Raw genomic sequence first — 22,978 nt, 5'->3', positions numbered from 1 at the left:
AATATTCGTATTATGCGCGTTTGTGATTAATAGATCATCACATGAGCGTTATTAAATTGCACTTAATACGCTAGAGGGATTCGTGCGTTTTGCCATTCACAAAATCCGTTCAAGTGATTTCCAAATGGCAAACAGCTCAGCAATGAAAATTATGATCTGTTTGTGAAGGTTGAAAGTGGATGCATCTAGAACAGGCACATCAACACACTTATCGCTCTGTGATCCATTAGTGTAAAATCTTTGGGTAGGGGTATAAAACAAAAAATAAAACTGTAACCACACATCGAAAATAGTACGAAAATTTTATCTCCAGTAGATTTATAAAAAAAAGCCGCAGACTTTTGCTAAAATTATTAAATAAGAAATGAATCTCTTATGGACATTCACATAAATACATATTTATAAATAATAGTGTTAGTATAATGGGAATTCGACCATAATTTATTACGTCAACTTTGCTTTGGAACAATACTAAACCGGAGGGGAAAGAAAGTAACGCCTAGTCATTTTTTTTGATACACAGTCAAAATACATTTAAAAAGATAATATTAAGACTTGCATACATTTAATTAACCTTTTTAATTTTAAATATAATGTTTTGAGTCACCATTTACTTTTAAAACAGTTGCAATTCTTCGCGGAGTAGTTTCATCCGAACGGATCTTCCCCAAGTTGTTTGCATGCAGTCCAGTTCATAGCCTTTTTTGTGGTTCTAAACCCGTTTATCAGAAACAGTGTAAACGATGATTCATCGTACTATATCACATTCTTCTCAAGTGCCCATACTTTATGATCGTTACACTACTTCATTCTTTCTTAGCTTAACTTTGTGGTTTTTGCAAGGTTTTGCAATCGTATTTTATTTGCATTTGCAGCAAATTTTTGTATCGTTCCATGAGTATTAGCTTTGTGGAGCTTCCACCATACTGTTCTTGTCGAAAAAGTACTACTCAAGTGAGTCTTGAATTCTGATGTCACTTTTTATGCGGTAGTTTCATGTTGTCTCGCCACGATCCGTTTTAATGTTCATCGGTTCATTAGCTAACTTTGATTATTGTCCACTACTCCTCGCCGGTGATATTTAACCATGTTAAACAACATCTGTGAAAAACACACATTTCACCGATCGCTTGTTTTAACTGGCACAGAAAACAACGTATAATACACTGAAATATAACCCACAAGATTTGACCTGAAAACTGAGCAATAGATACGCGTCGCATTATTTACAAAGAAGTAGTGTTGTATATGTTGTACGTTGCATGGTGTTCATATTATTTTGTCCATTCCCTGTATGTATGAAATGGTGTATTATTTTTTCACTTTAAACAGACAAACAATGAGGCAAATGTGTTCAATGTATATTAATTAAACCATTTCCATCATTTTCTACAATTTTGCTCACTTTTCGAGCAAGATAGCAATACCCCGTCGAGAGGCGATATTGTTTGACGGCGATCCTAGGCTAGATTTTCACACTTCGCAATAAAAGGTCAATTTATGTGTATTGCTCTAACTTTTTATTATCTGTCTATAAAGCCAGTCTTATCGAGGACTTACAATCATCTATTCGCTATCCTGAAACATTGAGCATAAGGTATATGGGAAAAAAATAGCCAAAATCGAATCATTTACCCACAATCTGCATAAACGTTTTTTTTTCTTTAGTACCTTATCAATTCGACACAAGCCAGTTCGAGATATTCTCGTGAATAAATTTCGTCGTGCCACTTGGATTTGATTGCGTCAAAGACTACAGTTCTTGCAGAAAACAATAATCTTAAGAGTAACTCCTTATTGATGATTGGTAATCAAAAAAGGAGTTTTTTATAGCTTATTGCAACTGGCGATGAAAAGTGAATTTGAACTGTAAAACGAAAAAAACTAATAGATTAGTCCAAGAGATAAATCAACATTTATATCATCAAAACAAGTATACATATATAGTAAGTGATAAGGACAAGTGAAAGTGTTATTGATTGATATTAAGTTTAATGATTTGTGGTAGTAACAGACACAAATTCGTCCTTTTGTATAACTACTTTTTAAAGTGAAAAAAAATTGTCAGTATGCATGAAATCGCCTAACAAAAGCGTTAAGTAAGACAGAGTTAACTATATAGCGTGTTATGTTTTTCGCAACCCACATTAATCAGCAAATGTAATCCAATAAAACTTTAGTTGGTAAAAAGAAGCCTCCAGCTTAGAACTTATCCAAAATAAGTAAACTTACAAAACTTTAAATAAATTTAAAGTTTTTGCAATCATAAAACTTTGTGTCATTTTGAATCTTGCCTTCATACATATATATGAGATATAAATAATCAACAATATAGTTACAATAAACATCTACAAAATAAAATAATATATATGTTATGTCATATGATGATAATGATATGATAATGTTGGTTTAGGAATATCGGAGACCTTGCAATTAAAAGTTAAAAACAGTGTTGGGATTTATCGTAAGTAATGGACTACTTTTTACTATCGACTGTTTCAGTCCTAGTATCTCATTCGGCTGGTTTTAATGTTCTTATTTGCCCTCCTAGCAGTGATCTTGAAAATAATGACCTTTCCAGACACATCTAGCTTTATATTACCTGTTTATATAACCAGTCTTCTGCCAGTCATCATTTTCTAGAATGTTTTTCACGTTTCTAGCAAGATAACAATACCCTGTCTAAAAGACGATGTTGTTTGGTGGCGATCCAATCATCGATCTTTGCAGCTGCATTTTCACACTTTGTAATAAAAGGTCAATTTATGTGTAATGGTCTAACTTTTTATTATCTTTCTATAAAAACAGTCTTTGCAGCAAATTTTTGTATCGTTCCATGAGTATTAGCTTTGTGCAGCTTCTACCTGTTTTTGTATACTGTTTTTGTCGAAAAAGTACTACTACACGATCCGCTTTAATGTTTATCGGTTTGTCAGCCAACTTAGATATTTTCCACTATTCCTCTTCGCCGATGATATTTAACCATGTTAAACAACATCTGAGAAATAACATATTTCACCGAGCGCTTGTTTTAACTGGCATAGAACACAACGTATAATACACTGAAATATAACTCACAAAATTTGTCATGGAAACTGAGCAATAGATAGACGTCGCATTATTTACATAGAAGTAGTGTTGTATATGTTGTACATTGCATGGTATTCATATAATTTTGTCCATTCCCTGTATATATGACATGGTGTATTTTTTTTTCACTTTAAAAAGACGTACAATAAGATAAATATGTGCAATGTATATTAATTAAACTATTTTCCATCATTTTCTACAATTTTCCTCAGTTTTCGAGCAAGATAGCAATACCCTGTCTAAAATACGATGTTGTTTGGCGGCGATCCTATCATCGATCTTCGTAGCTGCATTTTAACGCTTTGTAATAAAAGGTCAATTTATGTGTAATGCTCTAACTTTTTATTATCTGTCTATAAAACCAGTCTTATCGACGTCTTAAAATCACCTATTCTCTATCCCTAAATATTGGACATTGAGTATACGAGAAAAAAATAGCCGGGATGAATCACCTACTCGCAGGCTACATAAAGGGTGATTTTTTTCTTCAGCACCTCATCAATTCGACACAAACCAGTTCGAGATATTCCCGTGAATAAATTTCGTTGGATGGTAAACAAAAGCGATTGTTCGGCGCTTGATAAACGACACAACGGCGACCGGCTCTTTCAGGAAGAGAAAACGGGAGGGGGAGAACGACATCCGACAATCCAGCGCATTAAACGGGAATCCGAAGCGGTGCAATTTTAAGGAAACAAAGACGCCCAAGTGATGTGAGTGGTGGAGGTTGGGCGGCGGTGACGGTGGGTCGGAGAAGGCGGCATCGCGAAACGCTCGGGGTGCGTGTCGACGGACAATAAATCCAGCGAAACTACCGCAAACGCGAGTTCAAAATAAATCTATTAATTTGGCAAAGGGCCACGGTCCCTGGATCGGCATTGTTCCTCGGCCGATTCAATCGGACTTTGAATTATGGCGTTGCGATGGCAGCAGTATACGATTCAAAGCCGATTTGCAGAAACAAATAATGAAGTTTCCTGGAAACGTACGTTGGGGAGGAGGGAGAAGATCCCGAAGGGACGGCATCTCTTGTCCCCATCAAATAATCATTTAGAAGTTCGATAATGACGTGCTGCATCGATAAAGGTAAACAGAGCGTCAATTTGTCTGTTGGAGCATTAATATTCTTGTTAATTGGATACAAATTAGTCTGTCTAGTTTTAACTCAATAAAGTCGTAATTGGTTATTTCGTAGCAGTTTTTATATATGTCTGTAAATACTTTTGTTTTTGTGTATTCTATAGTACTATTACGTTTCCGTGGAATTAATTGGAATTCGTTTAAATTAACATAATTTATTTATATTATTTTGTTATTAGTTAAATGTATCGTAATTAAATTCAGTATACCATCTATTATAGGTTTCTTCAATTTGGGCCAGTTCAAATGAAATGAAACAAACCGCCTATGATGTATTATGCATCTAGACCAACATGTATCTTGGAAGAAGCACATATTAAATGAAAACAACTTAACTTAAACTGTATCAAATATGATATTTAATCGGACTCAAATCCAAGTTATCATCAGGTAATAAAGTATTGCTGTGCGAATCACTAATAAGACCTATTTGTTGATCTAGAACCCAACTATGGAGTACTGCTAACAAACATAATGTAGCCATCATTCAATGGTCTCAAAATAAAGCGATGTAATTCAAATTGTTTTTGTTCAGAATATTAGTGCACCCCAATGTACTTACTATCACATCTCTTACTTAATAAGTGCGCGAAATGATAGTAAAGTGCGTAGACTAAATTGTTTATCTCCACCTTCTTGGATTAATGGATATATATAAACTTTAGAATAAGATTTAGAATAAGATACTTTACACAGGACATCACTTAGTATAGTTATTTTCTAGATCACGTGTTGAAGACATGGGTAACTTGTTGAACCATTAAGGCTAACAATTAAAAAGTGTGAGGGACTAAAAATATATGTTTTTACTTGAAAGGCCCAGTTATCTCAATAACATCGTTCAATTGATCATTGCAGTTTGACATTGCTGCATAGATCCGAGTCGACTGTTGCTTATTGACAGAAAAAAAAAGTGTAAAAAAGTATAAAGTGTATTACGATTTGATTTGATCAATCAAATAGAACTGTTACTTCAGCAGCAGTAGAGAGTAATAGGCTCAAATTCGTCCTCTTTCATAACAAACTACTTTTTAAAGTGAAACAATTACTATAATTCATTAAATTGTCTAATAAAAGTTTTAAGTAAGGCCAGATAAACTGAATAGCGAGTAATGTAGTTTGCGGCTCATATTAATCACCAAGTCTAGTCAAAACAAACGTTAGTTGGTAAAAAGGAGATTTCAGCTTATTATTTATCCAGTAATAACACTTTGTATCATTTTAAAACTCATCAATAAATGTGATACTTTCAATAAAGGTTTTTTTTGGTAGACCGAATATATGAGATAATTAAAAATATAAAACATTGTTCGAAAATAGCAGATCTACAAACGTCTACAAAATAAGACTTATATTTATTAATTATATAAAAAATTATACTTCAGTCAAACAGATTTTGTTGTTGGGTCATGAATACGGGAGACTTTGCAATTAAGGGTTAATAAAAGCGTTAGAATATATCGACTGAAAACGACTAGCGACTGTAAATTGTTTACTTTTTAGTATCAACTGTTTCAGTCGTTATTTTCGTTCCGCTACGTTTTAACGTTCTATAAAGTAATTTAATAATAAATAGAATAGGTTATCCTATAAATAGATAATAAAATAGTTTATCTTATAAAACAACCAATACAGGTCATAAAAATGTATGACGTCAGCACGTCCCAATGTTGCTGCATAAACTTAAAATTTTGGTTCACGTTTGCTGGTTTTTAAACTCTAATTATTATTATTAATGTTTGAAAGGTGAAACTAGGGTAAACTAAACTAGGATAAAATTGGAAGGGAAGATCCGCTCCGAAAACTTGTTCTTTTGAACGTAATAGAATCCAGTAATTATCTCTTTCCTTTTTTTCCAAAGGAAATTCAAGATACATACATCTCCGTCTCACCTACGACATGGGTGAAAAAAAAACATTTGTAAGCACACGTTGGATTGATATATAAATAAACTAATTAATTTCTTATTTATGTCCTTTTTACTTTCCAAATATTAAAATATTAGGAAACATTTTTGGGATTATTATCTCATTACGGTTTTTCAATCAGCCACTTATCAATTTAAAATTATGTTAAATCAACATCTATACAGTACAGAGAATCAAATAATTATCATCTTCCTTTCCTCTCTCAAATTTAAAACTGGAAGGAATTTGTACATCGTCGTCTGCTATCATGAATAGAAACATAGTCGAAATGCGCATTTGCCTGAAATAGTAATTATTATTTTCAGTCGACTGTTTTTTAGCTGTCGATACTTTACGACCTTTTCCGGTCGATAGTTCCTAACTCCAAATAATTAAGTAATAGATAAATAATTGTTTTAGGGTTGCCACGTTATCGGGAATCCTTAACACGTGGGTAAATAAATTCCTTCAACGATGTGATTGAGAAGTCTGATGTATAAACGTGGTACATTCATGATCGCTCAGACTTTCTTTGGCTGAAGCCTCTGCATGCGCTCAAATATGCTATTACCTATATATTTAAATCATACGTAGATTTCATACGAATGAATTGGTGGAACCATTAATTTGTATACGCTAGCTTTAAGCAGAATTGAAAGATTACTCAGCGGGGGAGGGTTATAATAATTAATAGACAACATTTGATGATGGCTGTTGTATTTGAAGAGCCCAATTCAGTAGTAGGCCAAAATTGATACCTAAGGAAATGGCTTTTCGAAGCCACGAAAACGGAATTTTTTATCTGAAGCTGATAAGTCTAGACATTTTTTCTCTTCATATGAAAAATAATCGCCCGAGTTCATTGGATAATTATCAGAAATTGTTTAAAGATGACGTGATAGAGGAAGGCTAAAACATGATTTTCTAAATATAAATAAATATACAGCAGAAAGTAGTCAAAACACACTAATAGTTATATAATAGTATATATTCACTGAGAAAATAGAGAATTAACTTTATTGGCAATTTTGGAGGAATTTTTTCCACATCCAATATCTAGATGTCAAATCATCATCATCATTCTAATCAAAATTAGTTCAAGCAAGCTAAATAATAAGACATCACTTTCGTTTCAAGAAGTTTCCGACTCTTACTTTAAAAATATATATGTCATATAAAATACTCTAAATTATCTAGATTAAGCATGTGTGATGTGTAGTTTTTTTACCTGGTATGTTTGTTTACAATTTTATACATAGTACTTAATATTTAATAATAGTACTTAATTTTAATAGTACGTAACTATTTCGCTATCTCTATCCCTATTCAATAAATAAATAAATTTTATTTTAATGTTAAATTTGTTCAAATGGAACAATGTCAAAAATGTGAAGGTAAATGTTACACGAAAATTTGTATCGCAAAGTCATTTTAAAATGTGTGAATAGTGTTATGTTACATTGCGTTTTAAAAATGTGCTTCTTAAAGTAACATCAATTTTGCTGGAGGGTTAATTTGTTTAATTAAAATATATTTAAATAACCAAACCATTGTGGTATAAAGCTACGTACCCAAATCATTTTGGATTTTTGCTTTGGATCTATTAAAAATAATTAAGTAAAAAATATACATCTTTCAAAAATTATGTAAAAAAAGAAGTTAAGTGCAAACTTTTGTTTATAATCCGTTATGGCCAATTCTGTACACCAGTATGAGATCAAGTTTAATAGAGGCAAGGCAATATCTCATGCTACATTTTGCTACGTCACGATTATTTCATTGTGTAGGTATTTTATTCCTAGATTTTGTCAATTTCAATGGAGATGTCAATAATGTCACAATATTTACACATATTTTTAAAATATATAAATTTTAAACATTTTTGTTGTACAATGCGTAATGGTTTTCGGAGTAAAATGTTACAATTATTTTTGACTTAGAGAAGTGAATTTGTTTTCAATATAATAAAACAGAAGACAGGAATCTAATAGATCATTTTAAAATAAAAGCAAGTAATATACTTATTGTACTTATATTTTATAGATTTATATTTACAATGTATATGTATGTAAAAATATATGTAAATATAAATCTGTATATATTTATGTATATGTTGTTCCTATATTTACTTTTTTGTTTTTACTGAATTTTATTTAATAATTTTTTTCAGAAATTAAATTATATTTTATTTAAATTTAATTGATAATCTATGTGAAAAATTGTATCATAAAATCAATTAAATGTCTTCACAGCAAAATATTTTCTTTACAGTGGCTATAACACAGGTTTAAATGGGGTTATAGCCATTCTAACAAAACGATATTAATTTCAATGTCATTTTTTATTTTCGAACAAAATGTTTAATCATCAAAGCTGAAATAGTACTCCATCTATGCAAAGTTTCCTTCTCTATATAAATCTTCGCAGTCTATTACCTTATAATAAATAAAAAAGAATATTTTAATAGAATTTGTCTTCTACTTCGTCTTCTACTATGTCGTATCCTTCCATATAACAAAGCAATCAACAAAAAAGGCGGACTAAAAGCAGTAAGAATGCATCGGACTGTCCATTCTTTATAATAGACGGCCGAACCGTACGAAACCGTCCAAACATATATACAGCTACAAAAAAAGAAGACGAATTACGGCGAAGGAAACTGCAAGTCCGAGACATTTTATGGCGTCGTATACATCAAGTTTAAAGGTAAGATGAGTGCGCCCCATTACATTTTATTCGATTTCGGACCGGAATCGTCCTCGGGGACCATTGTTTACGTTTAGTGTTAGAGAAAATCTCCAGAATAAATTCCAACGCTTAAAAATGATAAATCGAGCCTAGGAAGGGGTCGTAGTAGATTATCCGTGGATTTCCCGTTGACCAAACGAGATTTTGCCATAAATAGAGCAGCCGCACAGGATTGGCGGAATAAATTTCTAAACGGATTAGATCTCACGGACTGATCGGTTTTAGTATAGTTGTATAACATTAACAGAGGTATTTAAATTAATTAGTAACTCTTTTACGTTTCTACTCTCAATATATAACAGGTCAATTGAAAAGTCTCCGGCCTACCATAGTAAAAAATATTTTTTTTATTCAACATAATTCCCTTCAAGGGTGATACACTGATTATAGCGATCGTCCAACCTTCCGATACCATTTTTGCAGTACGATTTGTCCTAGGCTTCAAAATAGGTCTCAGATTCGGCGATCACCTCTTTATTCGACAAAAATTTCTTCCCAGCGAGCATTCTTTTGGGATCTGAGAACATGAAATAGTCCCTGGGGGCCAGATCTGGAGGATATGGTGGATGAGGAAGCAATTCAAAGCCCAATTTATGGATTTTTGCCATCGTTTTCACTGATCTGTGACACGGTGCATTGTCTTGGTGAAGCAGCACTTTCTTTTACTTCAAATGCGCCCATTTTTCGGCGCTTTCGTCCTTCAGGCGGTCCAATAACGCTATGTAATAGTCGCCGTTGATGATACTTCCTTTTTCAAGGTAGTTAATGAAAATTATTCTATGTGCAACCCAAAATACAGACGCCATAACCTTGTTAGCCGTCTATTGCGTTTTCCCACGCTTTGGAGCAAGATCATAGTATGCAGTCCACTGGGATGACTGCCGATTGGACTTCGGAATCAAATAATGAGGCCATGTTTCATCCATTGTCACATATCCAATCAAAAACTCGGGTTTATTACGCTTGATCATCTTCAAACACTGCTCGGAATCATCAACTCGTCGTTGCTTTTGATCAAAAGTGAGCTCGCGCGGCACCCACTTTGCACGGAGCTTTCTCATACCCAAATATTCATGAATAATATGATGTACACGTTCAGTTTATATCTCCAGAATGTCCGCTATTTCATTCAATCTCATTTTACGGTCATTTAAAATCATTTTGTGGATTTTTTTAATGTTTTCGTCGGTAACAACCTCTTTTGGGCGTCCACTGCATTCATATATCAATCACAATAACTAATAACCATTTACATCAAATGCCTTCTGAAAACTGTCTAGTGTCATATTATTACATATTATTTTTGGGAATAGGAATATTAATATATTTTCAAAATTGAATTTTAAATATATTCAAACGTTTACAATAAATACAATTACTATTTTGGCAAGTGTGGTATCCATAGATATAATTTTGTATTGCATATTGTATATAAAGGGTAATATGTTTTATAGTCATGTAGTCATCATGGTTCTCTTTCTTAGAAACACTAGGCAAATGTGTTTGAATATACTATTTAAAAACTGTCCTCTACCCCCTTAACCTTTTAATTTAATATCAATTACTAGTATACTATTTAAATCATCATAAATCACGGCATTGCTCATTGTTTTCTTGGTACAGAATTTCTGAATTTCTTCCCGGAAGTGAGAGCCTAGAACATATTGATCTACAGCTCTTTCAGCTTCTTCATTGAACTCAAGCCTCTTCGCAGAAGCAAATGTTGTAAGTTCGGAAACAGATGGAATTGGTGAACTGAGGTTACTAAAGGTTACTGAGGTTACTGTCTCCACAAGTGTGGACTATATCATTTTCGATATACTACTATGTTGGAACCTTGTCTAGATTCCTCGTGCCACCATATGATATATGATTCTCAAAAATCTATTTCCAACTTTATTTGCACATATTTTATTCTCAATAATTATAACTTTTGTAGACACAGTAAAAAATGTCCACGAAGGAATCCAGACATTTATTAAAGGCCCTAGGTATCTCATTAGGGAATGTGAGCAATATGTTGACTAAAAATTGCGTTTAAAAAGTCTTGTCTATAACGACTGTCGAATTTTCTAACATCGAAACATTTAAATGTAACTTTAAAAAGGAGTAAAAAAAATTGGGACAATGGATCAGTATATCAGTAAAACTTGGCTTATCATCATCCTACATATAAACGGAAAACTTGGAAAATAATTTCATTAGCTAATAATTAAATTAACTTAAATATTAATTAACACAATAATTAAATAATTTAATTATTAATTACCTAATATAACATTTAAATAATGAAATTATTTATTAGTTAATATAAAAACTAAATAATTTAATTATTAGTTAATTTAAGTATTAGTTATTACTATATCGAATGCAAATTAATATCAACAAATTTTATAATACTTATATATGCAGTGTTGAATTTTGTATATATTGGAGTTCATACGATTTTAATTATATGAATAATAATGTAGTTTAGCTTAAATCAATTACTAACTGGTTAATTAATTTTCTCATTACCGAATTAAAATAATGTTTTACTAGGTACTTGTTTCCTATCTATCTACTCATAGAATAACAGTGTATAAAACTTAAATAAAATCGAGCCTAAGCCTTAAGAACCGCTATAGTCAATGACACGATTCAACCATCGGCACGTCTGTGTTGTGAAGCTTTACCAAGTAAGAGGATGTTAAACATTTATTTCGAATCTATCCAAGATTACTGGTTGCTAGTCGTCACGTAATAAATGCAATTTTCGTATGAATCGAAATATATACAAATTCAAAAGACTGTATAATTTAAGTATTATAAGATTTCTAGAAACCTACTGATTTATTATGATATACTCTAATAAAGGATCTTGTTGCGACGCAAATTTATTATGAATGGTTGGGGTATGGTTATGAAGTATTAGGGACTTATTTGTAGGTAATGATGGAAGAATCCATGGTGGAAGTGATGTGAAGCTGAAGAAATTAAGTTTTTCTATATGAAAGTCGATCATTTCTAAAATCTTAAAGAACTGGTCTTTAAAAGATCGTACCCTACATGATTATATAATGGCTCTGCTTCTAGTTGACAGATTTACTATTTTATTACTTGACATGGAACAAAATCTGTAGGCTGCTCTAAGTAGCTTGAATCTTATATATTTAGCGGTTCAATGCCAGCAAGGCATTGTAGACTTATAACTGGGCTAGATTTATATTCTCCAAGAGCCAATGTCAGGTCAATCCAATGATTTGGAACTGTTTCAAATGATCGCAGATATTGTGAATCCAATTGCCCTAGCCCATCAAGCAAGTCCATCCAAATGTCTTTGCATTTTCGCAGAAGCTCCTCTGGGGTCTGAAGAAGAGCAGAATATCATGATGTCATCTGCAAAGAGCCCTAAATGTTTATTTGCGTTGAACATATAAATATAGAGTAAAGATAAATATAGAGAATATAAATAAAGTAATACAAAGGTAGAGATTATTGGTACATTAAATAGTGTGAGACTAGCCCTGGGGAACTCCGTTCTAAAGACGAAAAACAGTGGAAAATGCCGGTGTATTCGTAAACGAAATGTTCGTTCGTTTAAAAATTGATAATATCGAACAGACAAAGTAACAGGCGCTGCTGATATCCAAAAAAGGCCATAATCGTGTGTTTTCCTTTGATGAACTGAGATTAACCTTTTAGAGTGCAGAAACCACTTCAGTCTTTCGTTACTCATTCGTTCGAGAAATTTATTCCAGAAAGTATTCCGTAAGGGAGATTGGCCTGTAGTTAGAGTAGCTACTATGAGATTCCTGGCCTTTATAAATAAGGATAATGATGATTTGCCTCCACCTAGAAGGAAATGAATGTTTAACCCACAGGTCATTATATTTCTTGACCAAAACTGTAAAAGGGCACGGGTAGAAAGATTTTTTAAGAGAAGAGTGGATATACCTTCCAGACCGAGAGCTATTGGATTGCTTTTGGAGAGCGACCTTTTAATTCAGCTAAAACGAATTGTTTATTAACAGGAAATTATTCGGTCTCATTAAAGCATATATTTGGTAGTAGTAAAAAATATGGAACACCCTTTGCATGTTGTCCAATTTTAGCACACGCACCGCCGATGCTAATTCAATTTTAAATATATTGAAAATAAGGTGTTAAGCCACCTTTTGCTTTTAAATCAGCTGCAATTCTCTGCGAAGTAGATTCGTAGTATCTGAATAGTTTCCAGTGAAGTGTTAATAATGTAATCCCATTCCTGTACCAAGACATCCGCTAATTGCTTCAATGATGTTGAAGATGGAAATTGAGTCATCACTCTCCAGATCTCTGTATAGCTGCTTAATTACGTTGAGGTCTGGCGATTGTGCTGACAAGCGAAGGTGTTTATAGTATTCGGATGATCCTTAAAACAAAACTGAAGCTTTTCATCGGTTTTATTAAATTATATATTTGGTAGTGGTGAAAAATGTGGAACGGTTTTTCGTATCATCCAATCTCAGTATATGTATCACCGGAACGAGCATTATGTTCAAATTTATTTTGAAGTCCTGAGTAAATGGAATACTAACTACAAGATACCTCAGCGTATTTGAAATACGAACACACTATGTTTTATTTAGAGTACGTATTTTAATTACAAGTTTCGTGTTGTACATGGCTCCATCATTGAAGGTATTGATTGTTTACATGGTGCGATCGTTATTTTATTGAAGTTATAAAAATATAGAAATAAAAATAGATAACGGATGGCAGCGATATTACCTGGAGACGACGCTTGGGCAATCAATGGTGACATGTCTAAACTGAACGATGGTCAGTAAGTGAATGATTCGAAAGTACACTTTTAATCATATCCCAGAGGTTTATCTAGATATTCGTTATCGGGTTCTAGTTGGCGCTACTGACACCCCACCCGTGTTCAACATATGCCATTATATTTCTGGGTATTTTATAGATCGTTATTCCACGGTGTAAAATTCGACATGCCTCAAGATCGCTACACAACTAATTCAAATACTGCTCAACCTTGAACCGTATGATAAATGATCAATAAAACTTAACTGTAAGATTTTGAGATATTTTCTGAATTACTCCATGAAAAATATGAGAAAATGATAAAAAGTAAAAACAGCTTTTAATTGATAAGTAATACTCATATAATTTCTCAACAAAGTCCAGCCTTTACAACGAAATCTTCAGATATTTCATAATTCAAAGTCCTTATAAATTATGTATATTCATAATAGCATGCGAAAATATAAAGAACTTAACATGATTACGAACGAAAAAACGTCGCCTTTTCAACATAAAATCTTGCCGATGGCACCTCGAAAAAAGCACCTTTTCAACACCGAAGGGAACTAAAAACGTACATGTAAACGTGTCAACATTGTGCCAGAGGTCCATTCGAACGGCTGCAGCCGACATAATTGAAACCAACTACGCAAACATTAAGCAAAGGGCTCCCGGCTATGTTTGCTTTTTGAATCGGCCCTACTCCTCGTGGCGAGGCCGATGTCGAAACATTCGACGTACTGGAGCTGCGGTAGCAGCAGCAGCGGCGCAGCAGGAGCGGGGCGAACGCCCGGCGGCCCGTCTCTATCTCGTCGCCGGAGTTATCTCCGGGGTTTTGAGCTGGAGGATATAGCGACGATGAAGTTTACGCAGCTTAATAACTTCACAAACTCAATATGGAAAAATAAATAGCCCGAAGAGGCGGGGGAGGTCGCGGCGACCCGTTTGAATTATATGTAGCGGATGTTTGTTTGAACATGGAACCTTTGCCGGAGGCTTGAAGTGGATTATGTATTAAAAAGTTTTTAAACGCAGGCGCTTCTAGTTTTTATCTTGTCTAAGATTTATGGTGATTTTAGTTTTTATGTGAACTTACTTCTAGGTTTTTATAATTTGTTTTTAATTTAGGTTTTATATCAATGTCATGTATATGTAGGAATGTTCATCTTGTCGGTCGGAATGTGTGGCTGACGACGCGATTGTTTAATACATATGTTCGACGGGAGGACGTGTAGGATATTAGGTTGGCTTAAAGAAGTATGGAAGCGCTATGGAAGTAGTACTGTTACAAAGGAGTAGAGAACAGTAAAAGAGACGTCGTCGTGGTGGTCTCTTAGAGTCGAGAACCGCATGGTGCCAATTCACCAACGCTGCCAACCTTTGAACTTAATGTAGATATAATATGTTGGTAGTGGTCTAAAGCGTTCTAGCGGTCGCTGCATATATAACTCAAGAAAAATCTCTATAGTATCAGTTTACAATACAGATTGTATATAATTTACAACATAACTGACATAGGCCAATACGAGTAAGAGAATGTGAAATATATTTATCGATAGCATTTATCAAAAAGTTTTTGATCTAATTATCTCCAATATTTAAAAAAAGCAATATTTTCATATTTTTCGACAAATTGAATCAAATATATTGACAGGGACTGCTACTATTTTACAATTTCTTGTTTCTTTGTTTGGCCCTATTCATTTTTAACGTTCGCGAGTCTTTGTCAGTTAACTTGAGGGTTTTGCTCATTATTTCTCTTCGTCGATGATTTCTTACCATGTTTTGCACCCATGTAATATAACCGATTGCCTGTTTTAACCATCGCAAAACAAAGTATATTAAACTACAAAATAGTGGAAAGTAATTTTAAAATGAATTTTATTAGTTTTTCGTTCATATTTATGAATGCTTTCATTCACTAAACCCCAAAATGTAGTCCTCCGTAATATTTTTGTTGCATTAGCCACATATTGAGTATGCCTCCATGTTGTTTTCAAATTTATCTAAATAAGAATTCAACATGTACCTTCAGAGATATTCTGCAACTTGTCGATTCAACCCATCATATCAACTAGATCTCTAGATGACTATCCATTGGACTTTGGGGTAAAATTATTTATGCATGTTTCATCCATTGTCACACATCGATGCAAAAACTCGGGTTTATTACGCTTGATCATCTTCAAACACTGCTCCGAACCATCAACTTGTCGTTGTTCTTGGTCAAAAGGACAGAGCTTTCTCATATCCAGATATTGGTGAATGATATGATGTACATGTTCAGTTGATATCTTTAGAGTTGAGTTCAGTTGATGTCTGCTATTTCATTCAGTAACAACCTCTTTTGGGCGTTCACTGCGTTCACCGTCTTCGGTCATCATTTCACCACATCTAAACTTAGCATACCAATATTTAATGGTTAATTTCCTGGGGCAGTGTCCGGAAAATCGGCATCAAGCCAAGTTTTTGAATCAACTGTATTATTTCCCTTCAAAAAGCGAAATTCCTTTTTATCAATTTTTTTCGCAATAATAAAAGTTGCTTCACTGAAAATGCTATAATTCACAAACTAATTATCCGACAGGTAATTATACACGCATCTTTTGAGGATTAGGGCTAACTAAAACACATATGGATTTAATTCTAGTAGCGCCATTCATGTCTCAGACCGGGGACTTTTCAGTTGACTTGTTAGTAACGCGGACAATGGTGTGATTTTTTGATAATTAAATCGCGTTCCTAACTCTGACTAAATTGTAATAATCAAATATTCGATTTTCACGTGTCGGACCACTAAATAATTCTTAAACTAATCACTTATATTGAACCCTAACTGGATAGACCTTAATATTAAAACTTAATACTTAATATTGTAATCCAAAGAATTTTTCTGTGTTATTTCCAAAATGGACGCCAGACTATCAGATCAGAATATTCTTAGCTACCAGTATTAACTGCTAATATATTCATGAAAAGGTCATTTTAATAAATAAATTGATTTGTTACAAATACATATTTAATCTAAACGTTATGTTGCTCTATAATGTTGCTAATAATTATTTGATTGTTCAATCACCCCAGTAAAAAAATCTAAAGCTATTGTACCCTATATTTGCGATTTAATTATTTTTAATGAAACTCTTTATGTAATATCAAAGAAACTGATACAAAGTCTCGAAGAACGTCACAAAGAAGAAAACAAAATCAAGCAGTGAACATCAGGGAGTTTCGAGAAAACTACGCGGCTAGAAAATTGTAATTTGCCTTACAAAATAACTAACGAGTCTTAGAATCAATAAGACGCAGGAAGTCGTTTCTTTTTTCTTTTGCCTTTTCCGCAATTTCTGTTCTTTCACCATTGGGAAAGTTTAATAATGGTTTTCCTTTTTTTTTCGAAAAATATACATAAAAAACCGGTTAATTAGGGAAAGAATTAATCTTTTCCGGTCTTATCTTTGTCTTGGGAAACTTTTTTAATTAGACTTTTTACTCGGCCGCTTTTATTATCCTTTAAAGGATATATATCATGTTTTTGTTGGTGGATAAAGTTGTGTTTTTAAGTAAGTTTATTCAGGAGGCCGTAACTTTCGACATTTTTTCTTTTCTGCTTTGACGGTATTATATTTGAAACCGAGTTTTTAATTCAGAAATATTCCTTAATTAATGCCTGAAATGGAATGCAGCAACGGAATACCTCTTTATATATATAATTATTCTGCCCGTGTCTTAGTAATTGAATTCCTCCTAAATGTTAGTACCAATTTTGATAGATTTTTAGTATGTGTTTCGGGTGATTCCAGAATAGTTTTTAAAATATGTTTGATTGAACCGTCCGATCAATGACCGGGCACCCGGGTATCCATTAACTTCTTAAAAAAATTTATGGCCGTCATTTTTCGTAAATTTTTTTAACAATCAATTAATTAATAAATTGGAAGCATCACGTTAAACAAAAAGCAAAACACATTAGAACCAAAATAAAACAACTATACTGGTTAGTCGGAAGATACTCTCAACTTGATCTAAAATCAAAGAGGTTGATCTATAATACAATTAAAAAGCCAATTTGGACCTATAGGGTGCAAATATGGGGTTGCACTACAAATTCAAATCAGTTAGTCATACAGCGCTGTCAAAACAAGGTTCTTCGATTGATTACCAATGCCTATCGCTATGTAACCAATGAAGAACTGCACGATGACCTGGAAATCAAATGAATTTGCGAAGTTCTGCAGGATTTCGCTTTGAAACATGAAAGAAGATTACTAAACCATACTAACGTAGAAGCAATACAACTGCTGGACAGCGCGCAGGATGTCAGAAGATTGAAACATACAAAACCATACGAACTTATGTGAATATTTATTGTGTATTATTAGTGTAAACTATAGCTATAAGTTAATAATTAATAAATAATTATAATTTTTTAATTGAGGAATACATACAGATATATTTTCTCGCACTCGTCTTGCTTGTTAATTAATTAATCCAAGTACATAGGAAAAGTAGTAATAAATTAATTGTAAATTAAGATTGTACTAAGCGTATCTAATAAAGATGTTATAAAAAAAGTAATTAATAAAAGTTATTAACTATCAAACTTGCCCGTTAATGTATATGAACGACGGATTTATACACACTTCAGAGACTGCTTATTAAAGTATTTAGTTAATTTGACTTTTAAATTGATAATAGACAATATAGTTTGTATTTTTTTTATTTAAACAATAATTAAACAATAATTCTTATTATAAACAATAACAAAAATAGTAAGAAATACATATTCCATTCTTTTTCCATACATTAATTCCATTCTTTTACTATTTTTTATTTACATTATTTTATTTATTATGATACAGTGCCATATAAAATTTGAAGTACATTAAATTGTTTCGTACATACTTCACATGTCGTGGTTGTAATACAGTGTTCGTCACAAATAGGGTTCTCACATACCGAACATATTTTTCTAGTTTTGTGGCGGTTTTTAAATTCACTTTGGAGACTTTCATAGCATACACCAGTAATCTTTTTCCTCCCAGTTGAATCGAGCTGCATCTGAGGTGTCAATGATACAGATGATGTTCGCTGAGGCGCATTCGGATTGATAGCTCGACCAAGAAGAGATTCAATCGCCACTTTCGTTGAGAAATGCCTCATAATTTGTGCATTATTCGAGCGACTTTCAACGAATGGAGTACATAGCTCTCTGCCCAATTGCCGATAAAATAACCGTCGTTCATACGATTTTGTAACAATCATTTTATTATTCTCATAATACAGAATATATAATGCAAGGCAGGCAATATCGAGAATATTGTATAAAAATGCTAGAGGCCACCTTTGAATTGATCTTTTTGTAGTATATCTACCAAGCATTTTATCCATCATGTCTACTCCAACTTTAGACCAGTTATAAAAGTCAATAATTTCAGGTTTTTTCTTTGCAGTATTACTAATTTTAGCTTCATGATGCATTGATGATAGCATAATTACTACCTTGTTTCTTTTTTGGCCCATAACTACATAGGGTAACTTTTTCATGAAAACCAAACACAGTGGATAATTCTTCTCGCGTTTTTGATACAGCCATTGCTGGTGGAATATATGCTTCATATTCTTCATCCTCATCCTCTCCATCTTCACTTTCTTTATCTTAATCTTCCTGGTCTTTATCTTCATTATTGGGTGCAATTTCATCATCTTTTATAAATAAAATATACAATTTATATAACATAAAATACATTATAACTATCAACGTACACAAGAGAAAATAGAAATGTTAATTACCTGTATCATCACAATCCGAAGCTGCCGCCTGACTCGGAGGAAAATATTCATCATCACTACTATCCAACACACAGTCATCATCAGATTCTTCTGCTTCGAATGTTTTCTCCAAATTCTTATTACTCTGAGAGCGGCTGACTCTATTGTAAACAATTTAAAATTTATTTATTACTATTTTTTCTGAGACTGAATCTTAAATTTCGTGACGAATATTGTCTTTAAGATGTTGAATCATTTGGGCTTATTCAAATAAACCTTTGATTTTAAAAAACCCCATAAGAAAAAGTTTGGTGCTGTTAAATCCGGAGATCTGGCTGGCCACGCTAAGTCGCTACTTCGCGAAATTAGACTTTGTGGAAAAACGTTATTCCAAAATTGAATTGTCGAACGAGCTGTGTGTGTTGTGGCCCCAACTTGCTGAAACCGCATGTCCTCTAATCCTTGCTCTTCCATTTCAGGCACAAGAAAATTTCAAATCATGTGTTGGTACCGTTCAGCAATAACAGTAACTGCAACACCTTGGTCACTTTCAAAAAAATAGGGACCAATGATGTTTCCAGCATGAATACCACACCATACAGTTGTTTTTAATGGATGCAATGATGTTTCATGAATTAATTTAGGATTCTGTGTTCCCCAAAACCGACTGTCCTGTTTATTGACGTGGCCACTGAAAAGAAAATGCGCTTCATCGCTCATTATCAATTTAGACGAAAAATCTTTAATTTCACCAGACAGCCTTAGCGAGCCTACTCGTGGATCAGGATCTCTCGGTAACAATTTTTGGACTATTGAATTTTGTACGGGAACAAAATTCGCCTTAAACTGCGTGCAGAAATGTGTAACTAGTAACCACGTCTCCGAATTAATGTTTTTGGAGACTCTGCCACACTATCGCGTACCAGAGCCACAATTTCAGCGTTACGAGACGTCCATTGTCTTCAAGAACGAGGCCTGTCTGCTGTGGTACCATACTGCCAAAAATTCGCAATTCGCAATAAACAATAGAAGTGTGGTTTTATGAGTGGCAATAATGGAAGGATTATTTTCAATAAATATTGTCACTATTTCTGCTAGTTCTTGTGGTGTATATTTATCCATAATAAAATTTGGACGTCTACACAACAGAATGGTTAAAGCGGGATGTCAGAATGGTAGCTGGACTTTTGGCCCACCTTATATTACCAATGTGTTATTATTCCCAAGTTATATTAGTGAAATTTCGTATACATTTCTGTTAATTTTAACTTATGTTAACTTTCATGTTTTCGAGGACGAACAGAAAATATTGATCGACGTAGACAGGTACAGAAATAAACAGTTCAGAAATAATCAGTCGGTATTTATTGATAAGATAGAACGACACAAGAATACTTAAAGAATAATGCAAGTTTAAGAGATAACCATTTACGCAGACATGTAAGTAAGTTCCAAATGATATATGGAGCAACAAAAATCGTCTAGAGTGAGGATGGTTGAAATTTTGAATGAATTTCCAATATTCATTTGTTGAACCAATATTGTAATCTTAATCAATCTCATCTTCAGGTCTTGCTTCAATTTATCTCTGTACCTTCCTATAGCTTGTTGTTAGTTGTACCCATAATGAAGCACGGATAAATAGTCTAGCCCTACACAAATTAAAACTTAACGTTTTAGCATAACAGACATTGTCTGAACATCTATATGAAATATGATATTGTGCATATTTTTATTTCAGATAGTTCAGAGGTTCAGATATATCAATTACAATAAGTAACGGTCTCCCATAACACCTTAAATTTCAGCTTCCAAATTATCGTCTTCCAAGATTTTTTAATGATAAAAGCATTGCCGATGCCCTAACAAATTCAAAAAAATAATATATCAATTGCACTTACTGTATGAAATAACATTTAATTATTATAGATTGATACCATATGACACGTGTTGTAATTTGTATTGTAAAACACTCTATAATATTTTCCCAGAATGTTAGAAGGCGAGTCAAACAATATTATTAAAACTAAATATTTCCTTTAATTATCTCGAGTAATTTTTCTCCAATATAGCTACACTTGTTAGTATACTTGTTACTAAACTTGAAGTTCGAAAAGAAACAAAAATAAAGATAAAACCTAATTGAAAAGTAATATTGTCAATAATTAAATCGTCTTAAGTTTTCTTAAAAATAACAGAAAGTTATAGATATATTTGTATTTCGGTACGTATGTCAACCACTTAAAACATGATAAAAATTAATAAATATACAATAACTTTTGTAATGTTATATCAATTAATAATATTATATCACTGCTTTCTGAGTTCTTATATATTTTGATTCTAATATTACAAGAAATAAACCAGCAATATTATAAAATTTACCCGCCAAGCAAACGGTAAACTTGAATTTGTTTCCAAGATTTACTTAATTGCGTTTACGGCGTCATCTAGTGGGGCGCTTTGTAAGTCTCAAATTGGAATACTGCCGCCAGAGGGCGATCTCTAGTCTAAAAATCATCCAAACGCGTAAACTGTGTAGAGTATCGATTCTAGAATAAAACATAGGTACAGGAATCTCTTATAATGTTTTTAATATCATTTTAATAAAAATGCGAATATTTTCTCTGAAAATATTTTTTTATGAAAAACCTTCATTCTACTTTATGATTTTCATTTAAGTGCAATGCTAATACAGATCTAAATTATTATTTCAATAAAGTATAATAATCATAATCATTTAATCATTTTATATATTTTATATATCATATATTTTATATATTGAAAACGGAAACAATATATTCATTAAAAAAATATTAATTAACTGCCAAACTTTTTTCCTGTATTTCCTGTTTACCAAACCAAAAATATGTCGATGTATTTCTGGTTATCTATTGCAAGAATAAATATATTTCTGGTTTTATTCAACGATATGTATCAATATCGATTATACTTAATAAAGCCATAATTATAAGCAAATTATGAAAATAATAATTGGCATAATAAATGAAGCATAATATAAAAATTAAATATCATTGTAAATAGTGAATTAATGATATTTATCATATTAAATATTTACTTTAACATTAATTAAGTACTCAATTTAAATCATATCAAGATTGTTATTATTATAATAAAAGTTACTAGCGAATTAAATGCAATAAACTATGAAGATTAATGTCGTAAAATATCACAAGAATACTAGATATTCTAATATACAAATAATAAATTGAGATAGTATTTTTTGTATTTTTTCTTTTTTCTTCTCTATACATCGAATAAAATCAAGTATTGTTAAGAAATAATGTGTCAATTAATTGATATTGGTTTCTTTCGTCCCAATAACGATTTTCCCGTCACCACACCTTCTTTTACACACAGTACTGTTTCCGATAACTGCTTCTGAAAATAAGAAACAAATAAATCATTTACCATTAATAGGATATGTCAAGAGATTGAGAACGTTTGAAGGTTCACTTCCCGTGACTCGCGCTCTACTATTTCGTTATCTCTGCGCTTCTTTTTGTTTTAATTTA

At 32.6% G+C, this 22,978-nt stretch overlaps 1 protein-coding gene across 11 annotated transcripts in view; it reads left to right on the top strand.

The window, feature by feature from the left end:
* The window catches only part of LOC143194396 (uncharacterized protein CG43867), a 510,718-nt gene that overhangs the window by 433,983 nt on the left and 53,757 nt on the right, over window positions 1-22,978 (top strand). The window lies entirely within an intron of this gene.

Source organism: Rhynchophorus ferrugineus, unplaced genomic scaffold, assembly GCF_030347505.1.
Source record: "Rhynchophorus ferrugineus isolate W39M unplaced genomic scaffold, kcgeb_rfMv2 rfM3, whole genome shotgun sequence".
Classification (NCBI taxonomy): Eukaryota; Metazoa; Arthropoda; class Insecta; order Coleoptera; family Curculionidae; genus Rhynchophorus; species Rhynchophorus ferrugineus.
Note: the sequence above shows the minus strand (reverse complement) of the source record. Positions and strands in the feature narration are given on the sequence as shown.